This window comes from Eptesicus fuscus, chromosome 8, assembly GCF_027574615.1.
Source record: "Eptesicus fuscus isolate TK198812 chromosome 8, DD_ASM_mEF_20220401, whole genome shotgun sequence".
Lineage (NCBI taxonomy): Eukaryota > Metazoa > Chordata > Mammalia > Chiroptera > Vespertilionidae > Eptesicus > Eptesicus fuscus.
This window is the reverse complement of record NC_072480.1, coordinates 67,147,711-67,166,980: the sequence shown is the minus strand read 5'-3', so window position 1 is coordinate 67,166,980 and position 19,270 is coordinate 67,147,711.

The following is a 19,270-nucleotide window of genomic DNA, read 5'->3' as shown; positions in this document are numbered from 1 at the left end:
CACTTTTCTGAAGGCTGAGCAGAGAGGAATGAAAAAGGGAGTGGGCATTTGATAACAAAATCGTAACAAATAAACTAGAGCATCAGCGTCTAAAGTAATGCCCTTCTGTCTTCCTAAGAACAATAAGTTGGAAGCTAAACAAAAACTGTTCACTTTCCACCTTTGTGTTACTTAGAAAATATTTTTTATGTGAGTTTTTAAGCATTCGCTTGGGAGAAAAGAACCAAGAAATGGTTGACCTAGAAATAATACAGCCTTGCAGAGAAGCCTGAGCCCCGACATTAGCCAAAGCCAAGAGGGACCTTTCAGGGCCATTTATAACCAGATCAATATGTCAACTGGTCCTGCCCTCACCTTACTCAAGTTTCTATTGGAATTGAAAGATTAGCCCAGAACCAAAACCGCCAGAAGAAGTGTGTAAGAAGATAAATTTGTCCTGCTCAGTCTCCACTTCTCTTCCTAGAAGGAATTCAAATGAAGGCAATGAGGTATCTGGCCTGGACATCTTGTTATTCTCAATGACTGGCAAAACCCCTGACAATAGCAAATGTTCAACACTGTTTGCAATATGACAAAGGATAAATAACTGAATGGTTACTTAAAGGCTAGTGAAGAAATAGAATTTACAGCAAGTAATTGAGTTCATTCCATGCAGCCAAACTGATGCTCTTGGCTAAAGTCCAAAATTAAAGTGCCTGGAGCAAAATGAAAAATGTGTAACACTAGCTAGGGAGGTGACATTCTTTCATTTACTTGATCAACAAACATTTATTGACATCTATGATGTGTCAGACCCTGTGCTAGGCAATTGGGCACAAAAATAAAAAGCATAGACTCTTGCCCTGGGCAGGTGGCTCAGATGGTTGGAGCATCGTCCCATACACCAAAAGGTTGCAGGTTCAATTCCCTGTCAGGGCACATGACTAGGTTGTGGGTTTGTTCCCGGTTGGGGCACATAAGGGAGGCAACTGGTTGATGTTTCTCTCTCTCTCGCTCACTCCCTCCCTTCCTCTGTCTCTAGAAATCAATCAAAACATACACTGAGTGGCCAGATTATTATGATCTCTGAATGCATAAAATCTGGCCACTCAGTATATATATATATATTAGAGGCCTGGTGCATGAATTCGTGCATGAGTGGGGTCCGGCCAGCCTGGCCAGGGGGAGGGGACATGGGCAGTTGGACGGCCTGCCTGCTGGTCGAACTCCCAGTCGAAGCGACAATTCATGCACCGGGCTTCTATATACATACACACACACTGAGTGGCCAGATTATTGTGCATTCAGAGATCATAATAATCTGGCCACTTAGTGTATACTCATGTAAGGATTAAAGAAAACAACAACAAAGCATAGACTCTCCCTCAGCTAGAGTTCAGTTTAGTTGAGAGGGTAAAGATGAGAACTAATAATGACAAAGCAATGTGAAATAGCTATCCCAGGCTACATCAGGAGAGAGAGGTTTATAGAGGAGGGTCATTTGAGTTGGGTCTTTGTAAAGTGAGCAAAAACAAAAACGGGAGCAGGGTTCCAGGCTGAGAGAGCAGAGAGAAGAGCAGGAAGGGCCTAAGAGAGGGCATTGTGACCTTGGGAAAAGTGAGTAGTTGAGTAACAACTTTGTAAGGGAAATGGAATAGGGTGAAGAAAGAGGCAGACAGTTGGAAAGATAGAGGGAAAGAAAAGTGATAGAGACTAAGGAAGCCCGGATAAGGAAGTTTGGCAAGGGCCTATCTGCTATCTAGAAACAAGTTTGGACTTTAGTCTATAGGCAACAGGGTACCACAGAAGAATTTTAAGTAGGGAAGTGACCTGATTGGATCAGCTGGAGGACAATTTTCCCAATGTGGTCAGCTAAGTCGGTGTTCATTTTGTTCCTCATTCACTACTGAGTGTCCTTCCTTCTGAAAGCTTTGAATGGTTAAATGTTTGCAGGAAGATCCCTTAAGATTCTGTTTTTTAAAAACAATACTGTATAAAATGGGTTGGAGTAGAAGAAAAATAAAGTCAGAGAGACTGTTAGATGGCTATTTTAAGGGCAATATTTAGGAAATAAAATTGATAAGCCATGAGAGAAAAATGGGCAGCTGAATGGTTGAAGGAATGTTTATTGGAAGAAGACTAGAACCTCAATTTTTAACTCCAAAGAAGGGGTACCTGGCCCTCAAAATTTTCATTGCCATTGAACTATTATGTGTTTAAAGGCATGAGCAAATGGCATGTTTCCTAGCTGTGCCAGAAAACAGAAAGTGATGCTGTAATCCCAATGAGCTTCACAGAAATCAATGAAGGTGTTATCTTAAAATATCATAATTTAGCAAAGGTGTGGTTTAGGTTTTCTGTGTCTATGGTGTATGAGAAAGCAAATGTGACATTTGGAAATAAGGATGAAAATTCATTTCAGTGATAAAGCCCCAGGTTCATTCACTCCTAACTTCCTGATCTTAAATGTAATCTCAATTTTATCACCCCCTTAGGAGAGAGTGCATTAGTTTTCTTATTGAAGTAGGAGCTCAAAAACCTGTGCATCTAATCAAGGTCCAACAACAATGAGCAATGACAGAAAGGTGAACCACACTTCACATGAACATAAGGCAGACAGTGATGGCAGCCTGTCTGGGCTAGGGGTGGGCCCCTCACCCCTCTCACAGTCTCACAGACATTTGCCTCCTCTGCCCAGGCCTTTGGGGATCCAGGCCTGTACATTATTCATTTTGCCTTTGGCATCCAGAGCACACACTTTCAAATACACGGACTGATGGATGGACATTACTATGCAAACAGTCTCTTTCCATTGCAAAATGTACCTAAAAATCACATTTTCCCAAGCTTCCTCTCAGCCATTTTAAATACTCAAAACCAGGTAAATTTTTCAAATTATACTTAAGTTAACAGGGACTCCACTATACAGAAGTTTTACTCAATTCCAAGAGAAGGTATTTTTAAAAAGTTATAAGCTGCTTAAGTATGGTTCTGCACAATAAGCTATTTCATTTGGTTGTTAATATGTATCAAAACTACACAATAAAATTATTATTACTTCCTAACTGGCTCTCACAAAGGTTTCATTTTATGTTCTTACTCTGTTTTCCCTCACAACCCCAGGAAATCAAGGATAAAATGTGTATTAATGTTTATGTTACAAATGTAAACCCAGGGAAGTCAGAAAGCATTTTAATAAGGTTCCCAAAGTTATTTTAATTCATTCATGTTGTTCTCATGCAAAATCATATATTCTTGTTCTTTTTTAAAAATATATAGTTTACTGAGGAATGGATGTGTGTGGGTAAATCTCTGCAAAGCAAGTCTTTATTTTTGCTTTTGTTGACTTACATTTGTAAACCCAATAAATTGAATTACTAAATTGTTTTAACTAAACTGCTCACAGTGAAGAGTTTAATTTTTCTTATTGTATTTCTTGGTAACGCCTATCAGGACAGCTAATCAGATAGACTAATTCATATTTTACTCTGTCTCCACAAAGCCAAATTCTTCTTTCTCTTTAATTTACCATCTGAAACATACTAAAAATGATTTGAAGCATGAGTGAATTTAAATCCCACATGAATTGTACCTGACATTTGTATTTTGCCTTTACATTCTCAAAGGGCTTTTTTAGACGAACTCTCTTATAGTGAGTTTGAAGAAAACAGAAATGAAATGTGCAAACAGAGCATCCTGTAGAATGCCTCTCTACCAGAAGACCCATTGATGCCATCCTCCCACTCGGTTCTATCTAGACCAGATGTGTCAGTGCAAACAATTCCCTCTCCCTGTACAAAACACTTTAAGGATCCAGCTCCCAAAGCAACAGATTTCTTGACATCTATTATAGTTGCCTGGTTGTATTGCTGATAGTCTATTAAAATTCCAAACCAGTTTATTAATGTCTTTGAGTATTCTTCAATGAATAAAAACAAAAACTCTAACAGAACTCTCATTTTAAGTTAGTAAGAGAGCTGGAAACCACCAAAATGATAATGCACACAAATCCGAGGAATTTAAATTGCTACCAAAGGAAAGAAAAACAAAAAAGTATTGAGTCGTTCAATGTAGCAACAACCTTTCTCCTAACAAAAAACAAAATGTCCTGTGTATAGATACTGACCAAGACAAAAGAGAGAAATTATGTCTGTTAAAGATTTTTTCACTTGCGTGGCCATTTTCATTTGATGACCCATAGCATTGTAAAAAGTTAACTAAATCTAAGGTTACACATGTTTTGTGCTTATCCAAAAGACTTGAAATAGTTTAAAACAAGATAGTATATAGGATGATCTATCAAGAGAAGTAATTTTTCTAGAAGGAATTAAAGATAGCAAAATAAAATCTTTCCCCAATGGCATTGTGGAGGCCTGTGCTCCCCTTTGAAAGCTACGTGGGGTATGAGCAAGGAGCTGGACATGGAAAACGGGCCTTGGTGAACACTGTCGAGGGTTTCAGTGACTCTGTAGGAAAGTCAGTCACTTCTGTGGTCCATCGGAAGAATCAGAGTCCTGCAGAAGATGAAAGAGCACTACTTGCTCAATAGTAATAATATCAACTGCCTTGGATTAAGAATCCGCAGTTTCTCAAGACCAAGCAAGTCCAAAGAGTAGAGCCATAATAAGACCAATATAATATTCTTCTGCTAACCATCTAGACTGGAGCATACCAATTTGTTCTTAATCTCTCTCTCTTTTTTTTTTTTTTAAGTGAGAAGTATATATTTTTACACCAATATTGTGGTTTATGTCTGCAATAGTAAAATATAAACAGACCTTGAAAATTCACTCCAAATAAAAAGTGGACATAAATATGCCAACTCTAGTGGTCAATATGGCTGTCTTTATCTCCAAACTATTTTGAAATAATCAAACTGTGTTAAATGGTAAGTGGATTTCTCTTCAAAAGGAAAATTCAAAAGTAGGTTTATTACCATGACTTAACTTGATCTTTTTAAAGAAAACTCAAATGGTTTTTTTTTAAATACATATGATCTTTACATTTAGCTTTAAATTTCCTAAATGAATCTATATGTAGGAAAGATGCCTAATGCCAAATGTAAAGATCATATCCCTTCTTGGCCCTTAATCTGGGAGCCAAGTTCAGATAGGTACCTACAACTTCCCAGCTGCTCCTGGTGGATGACCACTCCCTCTTACATATTGCTCAACCCTTGCATGGGTTTGAGTAATTTCATCTGTTACTAAAAGGGAAACAGTGGACTCTGATCTTGCAAAGCAAATAATTCTTTGAGTTTATAGAGGGTAGGAATTTCCACAAGAATTCCATTGTATCATAGTCTCCCTGGGTGGATCCAGACATGTATGCCAATGCATTCCGATACTCCATTTCCTGCAGACCAACTAAAGTCAGAGTCCTAGAAGCAACACTTCTTGATGCCTTCCAGATCAAAAAGGAAGCAGAGTCACTGCCTGTATTCTATTGCTAAAGGATTAAGTCCGCTCAGAAAAAGTTTGCCTCATATGGGTCAGACCACTTCTGCACACTGCTTCCAGTTTTGGAGACTATAATTTAAGAGGAGATATTGAGGAATTGGAGTATGTCCAGAGGATATAATCTATGATTAAAAAGTAACTGGAGATGTTTAGCCTGAAAAAGACAAACTGTCATACTCCTCTCATTGTAATTGTGTAGAAAAGGTTTGTTTTGTGTAGGAAAGAATTATTTTTTGTTGGCTATAAGAGGCAAGCAGATTTTTGCTCCATATAAGGACATACTTTCTCATAATTAGAATATACTGCTTTGTAAGAGGGGTCTGTGAAATAATTCCCACTCACCGTCTATTAGCAATACCTTAGAAGATAATTTTGCACTAAAGACGTGGTTGAACTCCTAACCCTGTAAGGTAGCTTTAAATTTCAGGTTCCTAATAATCTATACTTTTGGGTACTTCATAACACATTATATTTAAAAGAATTTTTGCATGAAAATTCTGAATCACTTCTGGAGCCATTAATTTCTTCAAAAGCAGCCCAATACACCAAAAACACTTGATGTGATGCTATCACTCTTGGTTTTTTCCTTCAGCTTGACACATCTCACTCCCTACTGAGTGCTCCTTTCTAAATCACACCTGCCCATTGCTTTGTGAAAAGCTGGAGTCTCCTCCTGGGATGCTGAACTCCTTGGATTCTTGAAAAATGGTGCAGTGGCTTGTTGAGCTTGTTAGTTTGTATCTAACATGGCAACAGTCCAATTTATATTGATTAGATCAATTAATATTCCAGAGCTGATGTGAGGTAGTATGTTTTCTTTCTTCCAAAAACAATTAATCTGTATTGACTGAGCTCCAGGGGAAACACATCCTAGGCTATGTCTGAGGTTGGTTTCAATACAATTGGAGGCTTTCATGTGGAAAATTCTCTATTTGGCAATTACATGCAATGAGAAAACTTGGAATTCATAAGTGATTCAGTAAGTCTCAAGCCATGAAGAGTGCAAAAAGAGTCAAAGAGAGACAATCTCTACATGATTAGTCCTATACGCCAAACCAATACTTCCTCCAAAATGACAATCAACAGGTTTCTGCACCAGAATGTACCCATCCAACTCCTGGGTTCTAATTCAGTAAGTTGAAGCAGAGCCAGGGAAATAGCATCTCTCTAAAGCAAGCATGTCAAACTCACAGCCCACAGGCCACATGCAGCCCACAACAAATATTTTTGTGGCCCAGCCAATATAGCGGTATGTAAGAAACGTTTTAATAAAAATTTTGTAACTTAATTTTTACGATATCCTGTTATACATAATTATTAATAATGAACTACAACGTTCGCTAATTACTGATTACTATAATCGTGTTGCATTCATTTCCCTTAAGAGCCTTACGCACAGGCGCACCATTTCTCTCCACTAATACTAGTAGCAAATATTTTTGCCACATCATTAGTCTTGGACTGACTTGTTTGGTGTGCGCAACAGGCAATATTTCACTTTCAGAGAACAAGAAAAATAGGTTTATTTGCGTTATGCTTATTAATTTGTGCAGTTATTCAGTGTCTGGTAAGTTAATGTTCAAGGAAAATATTAATTTTTATTAAAATGTTCTATATTTTATGTTAACGATTACTCATTTATTTCAGCCCTTTGTATTCAGCATTTCTCTATCAAAATAAACCTATGTTTCTATGAAAATTGAAGCTTTTGCTTTTTTGCAGCCCACATAAACTTAAACCTTGTTTATTTGGCCTGTATTAGCCTTTGAGTTTGACATGCTTGCTCTAAAACTTCACAGGGGTTCTGACTGACAGCCAAGATTGAGAACTACTGCTCTGAGCCAGCATATTTCAACAAGATGAGTGTGTGCCCTGATCGGTTTGGCTCAGTGGATAAAGCATTGGCCTGTGGACTGAAGGGTCCCGGGTTCGATTCTGGTCAAGGGCATGTACCTTGGTTGTGGGCACATCCCCAGTGGGAGGTGTGCGGGAGGCAGCTGATCAATGTTTTCTAACTCTCTATCCCTCTCCCTTCCTCTCTGTAGAAAATCAATAAAATATATTTAAAAAAAAAAAAACAAGATGAGTGTGCGCTCACATTAAGAAAATGAATACCTCCCTCCACCCCCAGTTCCAGAATTTTCTAATTGCTTTTATTTAAAAATTTATTTCTTACTAGAGGCCTGGTGCATGGATTCATGCACCATTGGGGTCCCTTGGCCTGGCTTGTGCCCTCTCACAATCCAGTACCCCTTGGGTGATGTCAGAGGCCTGGTGCATGGATTTGGCCCAATTCCCTCAGGCCAGGCTGAGGGACCCCACCCGTGCATGAATCTGTGCAGCAGGCCTCTAGTATGCATATAAGATCTTTGGTTAATCTCTTCCCACCCTTCCTCTTCCTCCCTTCCCTCTAAGATTCATCAGTCTGTTCCATGTTTCTGTGTCTGTGCATTGAGTGTCTTCCCCCTGGTGGTCAGTGCATGTCACCACTACCAGTCAAACAGTCACTTAGGCTTTTATATATATAGATAATGATGATGATGAATTCCAGTTTTTTAAATTATCTAGTTGGAGGTATTAGTATGTCAATTTCATGAAAGAATATGACTCTAATTCATCACAAATTTGACAGGAGGCCCTGGATGGGTAGTTTAGTTGGTTAGAGCATCATCCTAATATGCCAAGGTTACAAGGTCAATCCCTGGTCAGGATACATACAAGAATTAACCAATGAGGCCTTGGCCGGGTAGCTCACGCAGTGATCACCAACCTTTCGGACCTCATGGACCGCCAATGGTCCGTGGACCACTGGTTGGCGACCACTGCTAGAGCATCATCCTGATAGCCGAGGTTGTAGGTTTGATTCCCAATCAGGGCACATACAAGGAGAAACCAATGCATGCATAAATAAAGTAGAACGACAAATCAATGTTTCTCTCACTCTCAAAAAAATCCATTAAAAAATTAAAAGAATACAAATATTATACACCACTGCCAGAATACTTCACTTGTTATAAAAAGGAAAGAAAATTCTCACTAATGCCAGCATCTTCTAAATAATCTAGCATTGATGACATTAAGAACTATCATCAGCTAAGCTCCCTCCCCAGGCCTGACAAACTCCCTTGGACCACCAGAAATCCTACCCCAAATGCTGTCATTATTTGTGTATATCAGAACTTTGCCTCTAAAGACAATGTAAGGGTTTGGAGTCATCTCTGCTAGTAGGAATATCAATGCATTTTTTAATTAAGAGCCTGTCTGAATACGGAGCAATTACATGCTGTGGCAATAAAATTAAACATTGTCACTGTCTATTCTTTAATAAGTTACAAGCATTTTATATTCAGTCTCAAAACTAGAATTCTAAGAAATATCCCTTTAGTCTTTGTGAAATAATCTCTACATAACTTTTCTCACTCTGTCTTCACTTCATAGACTATAAGTGCTTAAAAGTATTAAACTAGCTCTAGCTGGTTTGGCTCAGTGGATAGAGTGTCAGCCTGTGGACTGAAAGGGTCCCAGGTTCGATTCCAGTCAAGGGCACATGCCCAGGTTGTGGGCTTGATCCCATTGTGGAAAGTGTAGAAGGCAGCCGATCAGTGATTCTCTTCCATCATTGATGTTTCTATCTCTCTCTCCCTCTCCCTTCCTCTCTGAAATCAATAAAAATATATTTTAAAAATATATTTTAAAAAGTGTTAAACTAAAAATGGACATAAATAGTGCATAAACATTAAAAAAAAAAAGTGCAAGCCAAAAGGTTAGTCTATATCACGCATTATTGAATAACTCGAGGCCTGGTGCACGAAATTCATACACAGGGTGGGGGGAGGAGGAACCTCAGCCCAGCCTGCACCCTCTCCAATCTGGGACCCCTTGAGGGATGTCCTGAATGCCCATCTAAACAGGCGGTCAGACATCCCTCTCACAATCCAGGACTGCTGGCTCCAAACCGCTTGCCTGCCTCTGCCTGATTGCCCCTAACCGCTTCTGCCTGCCAACCTGATCACCTCCTAACCACTCCACTGCCAGCTTGATCAACACCTAACTGCTCTCCAGCTGGCCCAATTGCCCCTAACTGCCCTCCCCTGCCAGCCTGGTCACCCCTAACTGCCCTCCCATGCCAGTCTGGTTGCCCCTAACTGTCCTGCCCTGCAGGCCTGGGCCCTCCCCTGCACCCCCAACTGCCCTCCCTTGCAGGCCTGGTCACCCCAACCAACTGCCCTCCCCTGAAGGCCTGGGTCCCCCCCACCAACTGTCCTTCCCTGCAGGCCTGGTCCCCCACAACTGCCCTCCCGCGCTGGCCTGATCTCCCCAAACTGCCCTCATCTGCTGGCTCAGTCACCCCTAACTGCCCTCCCCTGCTGGCCTGGTCACCCCTAACTGCCCTCCCCTACTTGCCTGGTCCCCCACAACTGCCCTCACCTGCAGGCCTGGTCTCCCCAACTGTCCTCCCCTGCAGGCCTGGTCCCCCCACAACTGCCCTCCCGTGCTGGCCTGGTCTCCCCCAATTGTCCTCCTCTGCCGGCCCAATCACCCCTAACTGCCCTCCCGGCTGGCCTGATCACCCACAGCTGCCCTCCCCTGCAGGCCTGGTCCACCCAACTGTCCTCCCCTGCAGGCCTGGTCCCCCCACAACTGCCCTCCCGTGCTGGCCTGGTCTCCCCCAATTGTCCTCCTCTGCCGGCCCAATCACCCCTAACTGCCCTCCCTGCTGGCCTGATCACCCACAGCTGCCCTCCTCTGCAGACCTGGTCCCCCCAAACTGCCCTCCTGTGCTTGCCTGGTCTCCCCCAACTGCCCTTCTTGCTGGCCCAGTCACCCCTAACTGCCCTCCCATGTAGGCCTGGTCCCCCCGCAACTGCCCACAACTGCCCTCCCCTGCCAGCCATCTTGTGGTGGCCATCTTGTTTCCACATGGGGGCAGCCATATTTGACCACATGGGGGTGGCCATCTTGTGTGTTGGAGTGACTGTCAATTTGCATATTACTCTTTTATTAGATAGGTAGTTGTCTTCCCAACAATTTAAAAGAGATGAAGCCTATAAGAATTTATCAAGGGGGTTCATTGAAGGTCTCATGGGGAAAAGTGTTCATGCCAGGAAGAGGGTACGTTTTAAAATGTGGATCATCAGATACAATAGAGGAAATAGAGGAGACATAACAAATAGATGGAGGCATCTCCCTTATGTGCTAAATACCCAAGATTCAAATGATTAACACTTAAGTGTAAAGTGTGGCCCCCAGACCAGGAGCACATCACCTGGAGACTTGTTAGAAATGCCCCTCTCCAGATCTACTCAATCAGAAACTCTGGGGTGGGGCCCAGCTTAACAAGCCCTCCCGGGGGATCTGAAGCATACCCAAGTTTGAGAACCACTGCAGTACAAGTAATTGAAGTGTGGCCAGATATTTTCCTCTCAGGCTATAAGAATCAAAACTTCTCTTCCTATCCCAACCAGTATAGACTCATCTGGCTACCTCTCTTCGTCCTCTTAACAGTCTTCTCCTCCTCCCTCCCCTCCCATCCCCCTCTCACACAGGTACACACACACACACACACACACACACACTTGCAACCAATGAACACTAGTATAGCATTAAAAAAACTGGAAACCAGCCCTTATTTTTCCTTTTCTTGGAGAATTTAATTTCATAAAGTGTGCACAGTGCTGAGGCAAGAGGTAGAATTTAAATAATCCCTAATTAAGGAGGACAGCACCACCTCTTTATCACATTATACTGTTGTGTATTTACCCCTTACCGCTTTTGATACATTTGCATATAATCTTTCATAATTCAATCCATTTGTTTAAATCATTTCTTTTATTTTCACTTATTCAGAAGGAAAAGTTTATTTTACAGATCACAGGGGCCTCCCAGTGGCAATAATGGGTAATTTCAGACTCAGATTTTATTCCAGGAGCTTTGGGGGAAGGGTATCCAAAACCTTAGCTTTTCTCACCTAGATGGTAGAAGCATATGACAGAATCAAAGCAAGCTTTTTATCTGAGGTAGATTATATCAGCATCCAAGCTGAATTTTCCTCAGATGTTGGCTTCCACTTCGGCCCTTATCACACTCCATATTCAGTCACTTGCTTAGCAGAGATATCAGGCAGCAGGCTTCACATTCTGCTGGTGAACGTAACATCAACCAGGAATACATACAATAAAAAGACTATTAGAGAAACTTATCTTGTGATTTCTCTTCCTCAATAACCTTGTGGTTTTCTCCCTAGAATTTCCATTCCTACCCTCCTGCCTTTGAACTTGTGACTGCCCAGGGTAGCCGTGTCCCACCAGAAGTTTTAGATATATCATTTCCCCCCTCCTCTTGATTCTAGAACATTCTGTGGCTACTCTAGCTCACGTCGCTCTTCAATGGCAATTGGCATAGTCAGTCCTCTGAGCTTGTCCCTCACATGACAGCTCTGACAGCTTGTCCTCCTCTGACATCATGAAAGCAGGCTGAGCCACCCACACCAGCGTCAGCTTACATCCTGTCACCTGTCCAGGCCTCCGGCCAAGGTTTGAGGGCTTAATCAGCAATATCAACCTTCCAGATTCGAGGTGTCTGTCATCTGAAGAACCTCAGGCTAGGTTCTTCAGATGACAGGCCATTTGCACTTAGCCAAGCACTTTGCTGCAGACATGCTGGTATTCCTCCAATCTCCTGGTCAGAGACCCATGACACTCCTCCTTGGCTTCGGAAGGCTGCGCTGCCTGAGTCAACACTGCCCTCTCCTTGAAAGGTTGCTGAAAGGTGGTTTCCGGGAACTGGTGTGCTCACATCACCCCAGGGCTTACCTTTGTGCTGATGCAGTGAGCTTGCCACCTAGTAACAAGCTTATAAACACTAGCATCATTGACTGATCGGATGATGTTTTAAAGTTCAACCCCACCCCTTGGCCTTTTTTGCTGAAAAGTCACCTGGGGACATCCTACACTTCCTTTGCTTCATTCTGCCTGAGCCATCTTGCAAGAAAAAGATCAACTTTTTCTTCTACCTCAGCATCCTTTGCACAAGAAAACCTTTTTCTACCCCCACACTGGCTATTTTAAGATCACTACATATCTTTAAATTAATTAACCTAATATTTACCCAATATTCCTTGCAAAGAAAAATGTATTTAAGTATTTGCTGGATATATACATACATTCATAAAATCATACTCTTCATGATATATTGTGAAAAGGAATTCATGCAGGTTCATCTCGACAGTATCCCACTTACACAAGGTTGTGCTCAGGAGGCAAAAAAAAGACAATATTCACTAAATAGGATTGCTCCAAATTAGCTAGAACAACCATAACATTTAGGATTTTTTGCAGGGCTCGGAGTGGAAAATGGACAGAAGGCAGTACCCTGAAAAGAGCACAATTTTAGTACCATAGAGACTGAGGTTCCCATCTCACCCTACACACCACGTACATACACTTGTGAAATCACTTACTCCTACTGAGCCACAGTTACTTCATATGTAAGTTACACTAATAACTCTAGGATAGCCAACAGGATTCAGAGCTACTATATATGTCTAAAACAGTGCTGAGAGCAGTGAGTATTCCATAATGGAGTTATTATTTTAGCAAGGGTTAATAAAAGCTATGTGAGCAGTTCAAAAAATGTCACTCTTGGCTGTCTCCAAAGTGTCTTAGGGGTTGTCCCTTCTGCCCAGAATATGTCCTCTCTCTCCCCTCTTTCTCTCTTTCGCCCAGTTACAGGTTACTTCTCCAGGAAGCGCTCACTAAATCCCTGGTTGTAGTTTAGGTTCCTTCCTATCAGTAAAAGTGTTTATGCATTGACTTCCCTGAATCTGAGCATTTGCACTAAGCTTTGTCTCCAGAAGGACTGGCCCATCTACCTTATTCACTGTGTGTCTGTAGCCCCTGTTTGGCATATCATGGATTTTCAATAAATGTTAGATAGATGGATGGATTGATGGATGGATGACAACCATGAAATGATTTCCTGGAGAAGAAAAATATAATCCAAGGAAAGTAAAAGGTAGTTAAATTAGTTCTTTTGCATTTTTATAATTGCCTTTAAGCCTTTTTGAATTACCTTCATATGAAACCTGTACCCAACAGCTCTAGTACTTTGGGTGCTCCCTCACCCCAAGAATGCTACACATTCTTATTTTTAAATATATTTTATTGATTTTTTGCAGAGAGGAAGGGAGAGGGATAGAGAGTTAGAAACATCGACGAGCGAGAAACATCGATCAGCTGCCTCTTGCACACCCCCTACTGGGGATGTGCCCGCAACCAAGGTACATGCCCTTGACCGGAATTGAACCTGGGACCCTTGAGTCCGCAGGCCGACGCTCTATCCACTGAGCCAAACCGGTTTCGGCTACACATTCTTATTATCTGCTATATTTATTATAAACATTATAGCATAAATTATAATCTTATAGTTATTCCTCAATTCCTATTTTTAATATATTATAAATTGTTTATCATGTTTGAGACCCTTCTAATTCTTAAATTGACTACCTATTAATCACAGAGATCCTAAGGAAGGAGGAAATCCTTGGTAGAAAAGTGTTAATAATTTACTAGTTGCAATCTGTACTTTTACCTCTGAACATCAGGTAGGTAAAAAACATTACTCATAGTTTTTAATCTAAGAATTTCTTACATTTTTATGGCTTGTTCTTTGGGCTTATTTATGATGGTTTGTGACAAAGAGACAACCTTTGCCATTATGATTTATACTGTTCCAACAAAGGAAATACAGAAAGTGATAAGAAACCCAAATTAAATCATGGCACTAGATAAGAAAACCCAAATTAAATCACGACACAAAAAATAAATTTTAAAAGCCAGTAAAGGTAAGAGGCTGACTCGTAATTTTAAATTAAAACAAAGAAGTGTATGGACTGTAGATAATGAAAATACAAAAATTTTCAAAACCTAAACTACAAAATCTAGCATTTACCAAGTAAGTAATTTTCAGAAGCCTTATGCCCTGAATTTGTGGCATTATTAAATAATGCCTGGCTACTATAATATATTTTGAATGCCTTGTTTAAATCATACTTAGTTTGTACTTTTGTTTGGAAAACCAAATGATATTTTTTGGTATAGTAAAGTGTTAGTGATTAGCAGCAGATATTCAATATTTTTCTATTTTTTTTATTAATTCCATTTATAACAAAATCAACCTGAACATCTGTTTTCATTTTTAGTGATACTTTTAAATTCCTTGATGGTTGAGTGCCAACTAAAACTTGATTGGATTTCAAGGAAAGACAATTGCCTTAGAAACAAAGAAATTAAGAGAGAAAAAACTCCAGCCTTTGAGCTTTGCCAATAAAAGCACTGTTCATGATAGAGGCCAAAGGTTAGCTCAATAGAATAGGCAGTCAATGGTGTGTGCCCAGAAATCTAAATACTACTACATAGCTATCCACAATCTGAGTAAACACTAATGTCCAGCTCAGGAACTCTTAATAAAAGGAGTTAATATGACTACAGAATTAATTGATGCTAACTAAGCCACCAAAGACATAACTGTCCCATTAATATGACCACATAATTATACAGAACACTGTCTTTGATCTTGTGTGGATCTTGTGTGGAAGCAGAGCAAATATTGAAACTGAGCTTGCAAGTCAATATTCTAGACTTAATTTCACATGAGAAACTCAAAAATGCCAAAACTTGGATGGGGAAATCATTTGTGAACTATTTTCTGGCTTCATAAAGGAGATATAAAGAATGAGTTCCAGAAGGGGTCAATGGGAGGCGGGGGGGAAGGACATATGTAATATTTTCAATAATAAGGATTTTTTTAAATGAGTTCCACACACAAACACTCACAAATACCTATGGTTTTTAAATTTTGCTTTGCCATATCCCCCTACATTTTGTAAAAGTATTTTCCTGCTCCATTCTCAATTTTGTTTCTTATTATTATTATAATTTGGTGTGGAAAATGCAATATTTGACAATTTTTACTTTCTCCACATGCAGATTTCCATGAAAACTAAGCTAAAATGGAGTTGAATGAAGAGGTACAGAATATTAATTTTCTCCTAAGCTTATCAATTTTATTGCCTAGCTGATCTACTTATGGTTGACTTTGTCTTTTATTTCTAAAACCCAAGGCTCCAGCTTGTTTTTAAAATTAGTACATCAAAATCCTATCCAGTGGACATGTTCTATTTCCAAAGATATTCAGAAATCATGTATCTGCTCACATGCCAATGGCACTGCTTAAAACAAGTTGGGCATATTCTCTGTCCATAAAGACCAGGCATTCACAGAAAGAACCAAGCTCCTGGAATCTAAGGATTTAAAGGGGGGAGGAGGAGATTCCATTCTATTGTTTTTCCTCATTTTTATCTTTCAGAATAATGAGTGTACACATTTGGCTCCAAATCTGTTAAAAAGTCACCCAATGCCACAATTCTTTATCCAAAAAGAGAACTGAACATAAATAGAGAATGAAAACCAATTTTTTTAAAAAAATTATAGTAGGTAAATAATGTTACAAACAAAACAGGATATGTCAGAAAATTCTAAGACAGAAGAATTTCATTCTAAGATAGCACTTAGTTTCCTAAAGTCATTTGATACAATCCGGAGCACAACACTGGGTATTACATGTACATAACATGTAAATTTTAAGCAATAACTATACCACGATAACCTCTATTTAAACCTTGATAATTGGTATATTTATTCTTTTAGAAACTCAGAAAGTTACTGTAAGAATTGAATTGAGGTTTTCAGTATACAGTTTAATTTCTCAAAAGAAGTCAGGTAAAGACAAAGTTCACAGCATAATTCTCTTGGATTAAAGTTGACAAATTAATTCCTAGCTATAGAAGAAACACTCTGAGTTAGAAAAAGTCTACTCAAATTATATTTTTAAAATTAAATTATTATAAAATGGAATATAGAAAAGTGTGGAGAAACTACAGCAAAAAGGTAAAAGTAGACAAGCACACAGAATGAAGTGAAACAGGCGGGGCACAATGTGTGTGGGTGGGTGTTAAACTTTGCAAATGAATGCTATAAACAGAACAGAACAATGGATATTGAACACCATGTTTGACAGATTGACACTTAGAGAAAGAGGAGCTGTTATGAACCATATGGTCCTAACACAGTCTTTGAAGTAAGGACACTTTATCCTACCTAAAAATAGCTTAGTAGTGATATTCAAGCATTTTTAGGAGAGGAGCCATTTTTTTCTCTTGTTATCCCTAGATTCCTGCTGCTACACTTAAAATACTCCTAGAGGCACTTGAGGCAACTTTGAGGAAACTTGGACCTCTAGGGACCAGTTCAAAATCACCGTGGTAGAAAATACATATCTCAGAGTTAACAGATACTAATGTAACTTTTTTGGGGTCCGGGCAGAATCTTGAAAAAAAAATCTCGAATACAGCTATGTCTAATTTCTTAATGTTGGTCAATCTCAGGGATAAGTCCTTGCTTTCTTCAATCTTGCTCCCTGAATGGGCTTTACACACCATTTCTAAGTTGATGCCTCTAATCTGATGCCCAGTAGCTCGGACCAAACATTTCAGAGTTAGCCTTGACTCCTCTCTCTCCTCACACACATATTCAATATGATGGAAAGTTCTATTGGCTCTAGCTTCCAAACACATCTAAACCTGACCATTTTTCACCACTTCCATGGCACATTCCCTGCTGCAGACTGCCAACCCCTCTTGCCTGGATGGCTGCCACAGCCTCCTAACAGGTCCCTTTGCCCCTTCCTAAATGTTCTTGAAATGGTCCTTACATATAATGATATGCTTTCACTTCTCTACTCCAAAGCATTCAGTGTTCCTTTGGCACCAGAAGAAAAGCCAAAGTTCTTTCAATGACCTTAAAGGCTGTGGTGGACACTGTGATGTGCTGCCCAGAAACCCTGCAGAATGACTTATCACCTTGCTGCTGGAAGTGCTGATGGCAGATGGTCTACAGCTGTCAATGTCTGCTGAAGAGAGTCACCTCACCCAAGTTCACTGAGCCTTCTCAGGGCAGCAGTGACTGAATGACAAGGGGCTATCAAGGCCCAGACATTTCAACCCAATCTGGGACACCTCTGAAAGGCCACTCTAGGTCCAGCATTCCATGTGGAGGTCAGCTGTGGCTGTAGTTGGGCCTGCAGTGTAGCTTGACCTCTACTTTTGTCCTACAAGCTTCTGCTCCTTTACACAGGTCTTGATCCCAAAGGCAGTCTCTAATAAATGACCTGCACACCAAATTCTACCTCTGGGTCTGCTTCCAGAGAACCCAGCCTGCAGCAGAGATCTGACACAATCCAACCCCCCGCCCACCCCACCACCCCGCCCACCGCCCCCCCCACCCCCCCGACACAATCCAACCCCACCGCCCCACGCCCCCGCTACATTCTTCTACAGATATCTGCACTGCTACTTTTCTCACCAATTTCCAGCTTTGCTTAAATGTCACCTTCCAAATGGGACTACCCTGACCATCCATTTAAAGCAAGAAAAGAGATAAAGATTTAAGGAGGAACAGTTCTCATCCTCTCTTAATGTATTTGCTTACCTTTCTGGGCATTTATTTCGTTTTGAAGAAATTACTCATTTAAAAAAAAAAGGAGTATAAATTACTGTTTTTAATACACAGAGGCAGTAAGTAAGAAGAACACAGATGCTGTGCTCAAACAAGGGCATGAGAGCCCCATCACTGCCACTTGGCAGCTGCATAGCCTGGGGCAAGTGGCTTCACAGCTCTCAGCCTCAGTTTCTTTATCTGTGAAGCAGGGATAATGACATTACTTACACTTCTTAGAATGGTTGTGAGGATTAAAGGATTATATATGCAACAGGCTGTGAAAACTATGTAAATATTGGGAGTTACTGAGAAATGGCCCTATCAACTGTACATATCAAAAAATCCACTGGCAACATACTTGCATCTGGCTTACAGATCAGGGTCCTAGGAAATAATCCATTTAGCTCTACTCACCCTGAGTGGACTGAGAACTTCCAGCAAAGCAGAAAGGGCTGGGTTTAGGAGAGCAAGTATCACCCAAGGGCACTGTGGTAGCCTAGCAAACATTCCTGGGGACACTGAAGAGTAGTTACCAACCAATGCACTCTTGTTACATGGAACAAAATTCTAATTTTTTGTTCTCCTTTCACTGACTTTAATTACTTCAGACTTCTAATCTCTTAAGGCCCATGTGAAAAAAAAATCACATAGGATTTCAAATATCTAGATCTATATGTTCATCAGAAGAGTTTTAAACTTTAAACAGCCATTTGTCTGGTTATTTGAGATTAGAGCCTATATCTTTTTATGTGTATTTTCAATCCAAAGTTTTTATATTTATTTCTGTTTTTGTGATAAAAGAAAAATAACTGTACTTGGTTTAAAAATAAAACAATAACTCCTCCAAAATCCCAACTGTTTTATGTTCACTTCCATTCATTTTTCATTTACCAGAGTGAAATGTCCTTGCCTATAACCTCAAATCCACAAGCTTGATTGATTTCAGAGGTTGTGCTGAAGGCCCACCCTGCCAACCAGAGATGACAGACTGCCTATAGGCTGGCACTAACGAAAACCACAATAATCTAACATTTACCATTATATTATGTATCTGCTCCTTCAGATTTATTTGCATATCCCACTATAGTCCATTTCTTTACTTCTAAATAGAGAATAATATAAGTTTATTTTTGAGATATCATTATTGAAAACCACCATTCTACAGTTACCCATTAAAAATAATAATAATTGCACTATTTATTACAATGATCATAATAATAAAGGGTGCTATGGAAGTAGGAATTAAAAAAAGCAGACATTGTCCTAACCAATGTCCTA